Source organism: Danio rerio, chromosome 6 (assembly GCF_052040795.2).
Source record: "Danio rerio strain M-AB ecotype USA chromosome 6, GRCz13ab, whole genome shotgun sequence".
Classification (NCBI taxonomy): domain Eukaryota; kingdom Metazoa; phylum Chordata; class Actinopteri; order Cypriniformes; family Danionidae; genus Danio; species Danio rerio.
The window spans coordinates 447,501-452,500 of record NC_141026.1 but is presented as its reverse complement, the minus strand read 5'-3'; the positions used below and the strand labels follow the sequence as shown (position 1 = coordinate 452,500).

Genomic DNA, 5,000 nt, shown 5'->3' with positions numbered 1-5,000 from the left:
ATAAACATAACAAAAGTGTGAGTTATTAAATAAGTAGCGCGTAATCTCCAAAAACTGCTTAATCCTTCTGTAATTTATGAAGTCTCTTTTAGAAGGGATACAGCTGCGGCCAGAGGTGACGAGCATTATACATATTGTTTATTAAATTATCCATTAAATTAACCCAAACTCTACACCTAACCGTCACAGTAAAGTAAAAATATTAATTATTGTTGTACAGTCTCACAAGAATTATATGAGTATCCGCATCTGTATCCCATCAAAACTTTACCCGGAACTGTGCTGTTAGCGGATGAACGTCTTCCGGTGTGGCGGGAGGAGAAGATCCGCGTGGGAGAAGAGTCCAGCAGAGAGGTAAATAAACGAAAAAAAAAAAATCTGAATCTAGTTGATCTGCAGAGCCAATTAATTACACAAAGACTCGATCACTGTGTTAAAGAGGATTTATTTAATCAATTATCTTAATCTGGTGGAGTTCTGTGAACTGACCTCGCGTTCTCCATCTGTGTGGAGCCAAAAACTAAAGCAAATATAGAAATAAATGAGTAAATAAATACACAAAGTACTGCATAAATAAAACAATAACTTAATTAATAAATGTATATATAAAATCCACAGATTCCTGCTTAAATAAATATCTAGATAATAAAGCAGGCAGGTCAATAATTAAATAACTTACACGAATGGTGACGGGATAGAAATGCTGAACTGAAAGTGTATTTCCCTCTTCTCAAACGTTTATTCACTAATGAAGGTCAATATGCTAATGAGAGGCTGTCTGTCAATCATCAGAGGGCGGTGTTTATGCCATCATTGGTTGATCGTTAGAAAAAAATTTGCATTAAATTTTTAGACCGCCTTCTAATGACTGACAGACAGCCTCTGATTAGCATAGTGGCCTGGGGAAAAGTAAATACGCAACTACATTCAATAATAAGTAAACCAACACCGGCTCATTCTGAAAACGTAGCCCTATACACGTTTCTGGAGTGCGCAAATAATGTAGCCAGAGGTGCGTATGGCTGCGTTTCATTTTGTAAATAAGCGCTACACATGGCGCCGTTCCTTTTCGCAGTTATCAGTTGACCACTTGCCTCCGTATGGTCGTCTTTTCCACTGTAATCCGTTTGTCCTGTTAGTTTGCCATGTACGTTGGCGGAGTTGAGATCCAGAGAGGAGTTGATCACGGCGACAGGGTTCGAGTCCAGTGAAGTACGATTCCAGAAAGCAGGTAAGACAAAAGCAGAATCCAAAAAAATAAGTAAACAAGTTAATAACAGGGTGAGGGTTTGGTAAAATGTGGTAAAAATCAGGTGAGGGTTTTTCTTTTGTGCACTGCTTTTGAATATTGTTGGCTTGGTTTAGGGAAGTCGGTGGGCGGGTCAATTTAAAATCAATTAAGTCAGTCGAATGGTCATTCAGTCAGTCAAACAGTCAGTCGACAGTGCCCTCTGGTGGATTTACGTGAGAACAGCAGGTGCGAATGTCACTTGTGAGAGAAATTTGCAATCTCAAATAGCACACACAGCGCCCTCTGGTGGATTCGGGAAAACAAAAACTGCATAAAAAAACATAGCCCCTGGGACGTATTTCACAGTCTTCAGAAATGTATTTAGAGGTACTTTTTAAGAATGAGCCTGGGTTGTAATAAACGTTTGAAAGGCGGGGAAATACACCTTCAGTTCAGCATTTTCTTATTCCGTCACCATTCGTGTAGTTTAATTAATTATTGATTTGCCTGCTTTATTTATCATCTATATATTTCTTTCTGCAGGAATTTGTGGATTTTGTATATACATTTATTCATTTGTTGTTTTATTTGTGCAGTAATTTATGGATTTATTTACTCATTTATTTCTATATTTGCTTATTTATTTGTTTGTTTTTGGAGGTTATGTGCTACATCCAAAACAACAGTATTCATTTATTAAGAACATTAACTTTCATATTTTATGATTTCACTGAAACTAAATGTGACCCTGGAGTGTGTTTTCTTAATTAATTTTCATTAAGCATTTATGAATTATTCCACAATGCTCATAACAATAGGCTGATGTAAAACAGCTGTTGAATATTACGTTCATGATGGTGGTCAATGATGACTAGTCCACTGCGCAAACTGACACGCGAATCCATCGCAGTGTGAAGAAAGCAGTGCTGATCTCAGTCTGAGCTCCATTCATCCAATCACTCTTTAGATAATTAAATGTTATCCATTCATCCATTTATTCCTTGATTCATCCATGTATCTATTTATTTATTCATTCATCCATTCATTTGTCTATTATTTCAGTCATTCATTCTTCTACACACTCATTCATCTATTTATCCAATCATTCATTCATCCATCCATTTGTTCAATTATTTATCCATTCATAATCTGATTCAGTCATTCATTTATTGCAGATTGCACTATCATGTTTATCTCTTCTTCTTCATTCTTTTATATCACATTTTACATGTTTTTATGTTTTGTTTTGTTTTTACGCATTTTTATTATTTGTTTTTATTTTTATTTTACTTGTTTCTTTTATTTCTGTTTATGTAAAGCACTTTGAATTGCCACTGTGTATGAAATGTGCTATAGAAATAAACTTGCCTTGCCTTATACATTCATCCAGTCAGTCTCATTCAGTCATCGATACATCTGTTCATTCACCCACTAAATTAACCTAGTTAATTAATCTAGTCATTCATCCATTCATGCATCCAACCATTTTTAGATAATTAAATAATATATTCATTCATTCATCTATTTAATCATCCATTTATCCATTAACCCATATATCTATTAGTCCGTACGTTTTCATCCATTCAGTTGCCCATTCACTTGTCAATTATGTCAGTCATTCATCTGTTTATCCATATATTCGTTCATCCATTCACTCATCCATTTATTTGCTCTAATTTATCCATTGATTCAGTCATTCATGTATATGTCCAATCATTCATCCATCTATTTGTTCAAATATTCATCCATCCATCTACTCATTCATTCATCAGTTTATTTGCTGAGTAATTTATCCATTGATTCAGTCATTCATCTGTTTATTTATTAATTCATCCATCTACTGGCTTATATTTATCCATCCATACATTTATTCTGTCAGTCAGTCAATTATTAATTTCTACATTCATCCAGTCAGTCTTATTCATGCATCTATACATTCATCCATTCATTCCCTCATTAATGAACCATTAGTCATTCATTCATCTGCACATTCATTCATTCATTCATCTATTTATCCATCCATTCATTCAACCATCTATTTATCCATTTCTCTAGTCATTCATTCATCCAATCCTTTTTAGATACTAAAATATCTATATATTCATTCATCCATTTAATCATTTGTTCATCCATTCATTCACCCATATATCTGTTAATTTGTCCCATTCATTTATCCATTCAGTTGCCCTGTTCATTTATCCATTATTTCAGCATATATCTATTAATGTATTTATCCATCTATTCATCCATTCATTAATCCATTTATTTGCTCATTAATTTATCAGTTGATTCAGTCATTCATGCATTTATCCAACCATTCATCCATCTATTTGTTCAAATCTTCATCCGTAACTTTATTCAGTCAGTCATTCATTAATGTATACATTCATTCGTTCATTCGTTTAACCATCTGTTAATCATTCATCTAGTCATTCATTGAGTCATTAATCCATTCATTCATGCAGTTTCTGTGTTTTCTCCTCTGTCTTCAGGTGACTGTGTTCCTGCTGCGTGTGGATGATCTGCTCCTCTGTCAATCATGTGAACATCTGCAGGATCACACACACACACACACACACACACACACACACAAAAATGAAATGCAACATCTAAAAAAAACTGGTTTAAGCAGAATAATGCATGCGGGATGGTGGATTATTAGAGAATAATATACACCTGAGGGGTAACGGCATCACCATTTCAGCTGTGTATCATTTTTCTAATAAATCATCAGCCCGTTGTCTATTTCTTGTGTAATTTATCAATAATGGTTCAAAGAAATGTACAGAAAATATCAAATAACCCTGCAATTATGTCCATCTTCATACATAATAATGGATAAATTAATCACGGTGAATTAAAGCTCATATTCTGAGCTGCACTTATTAAAATACGTCTCACAATAATGGCTCATTTCCACTGAGCGGTGCAGTTTGGTGCGCTTTTATGGCCGTTTCCACTGTCAAAAGGCGTACCGAACCACTATTTTGGCACCCTTTTGAAGAGTGACTCAAGAAAGGGTACCAAAAGGCGGAGCCAGACGCACAGCTGAATGCTATTGGTTTACAGAGATACGTCATCCGCTTATGCAACAAGCCAGAATGAAAACAAAAGCCCGCCATGTTTAAAACACACAGCCGAGAGATCTTTTACTGTGTAAATATATATATATACATATAATAACAAGCCATGGTCGACCAGGCTCAATCAAACCTTGTCATCTTGATGAACAGCCACAAAGCCAAGAAGAAGTCTGCAGTTATAATCATGTTCAGAGAAACGTCAGTAATAAACATTTATACACGAGTGTGTGTGTGTATAAAGCATCTGTGTTGTGAGAAGTGCTGCTCATATGATATGTGAGCGACGCGTACAGCTTTACTGTAGACATTTATTCGAGCGAGCATGACGTCGACTGAAACTTTGTCATTCACCTCGCCCACCTAAAGGTAACGTTGGTGATGGAAACGCAAGCCTGATAAAGGTGACCCGTACCGACCCGAACCATACTGTACCACTCAGTGGAAACCAGACAGTATTGACCATAAATGTGATTCTGTTAGAAGTTGTAAAGATCTTATGTGTTTTTTGAAGGACAGTGCTGAAGAATGAAGATTTCTGCCCTCAATAATAAGTGTATTGGTCAAACTATGATGATGAATCTGTTTTATTATGGTCTGGACAGTTAATGATGCTCAATAAAGCTTCTGATGTGCTAAACATTCCTGTGTTTACTCTTTACTCGTTCATGCTTTATTTATTTGTGTGG

At 35.4% G+C, this 5,000-nt stretch overlaps 1 protein-coding gene and 1 long non-coding RNA gene across 4 annotated transcripts in view; one reads left to right on the top strand and one right to left on the bottom strand.

The window, feature by feature from the left end:
* LOC100535353 (protein CutA homolog) overlaps nucleotides 1-732 on the bottom strand; it is an 11,213-nt gene extending 10,481 nt beyond the window's left edge. Inside the window, exons 1-2 of one of the 3 annotated variants that reach the window (XM_087256328.1) lie at nucleotides 490-514; nucleotides 272-300 (exon numbers count right to left, since the gene is read on the bottom strand). The gene's annotated coding sequence lies outside the window, so the exon portion shown is untranslated. Of the gene's footprint in view, nucleotides 1-271; nucleotides 334-489; nucleotides 515-679 lie in introns of those variants that run through there. The other 2 variants (XM_087256326.1, XM_087256327.1) reach the window with 2 other exon arrangements.
* On the top strand, nucleotides 282-4,948 carry LOC108190355 (uncharacterized). Its single transcript, NR_170234.2, is given in 2 exon segments — nucleotides 282-354; nucleotides 3,724-4,948. It is a non-coding gene; the product is annotated as an uncharacterized LOC108190355 (long non-coding RNA).
* Nucleotides 4,949-5,000: the final 52 nt, after the last annotated feature.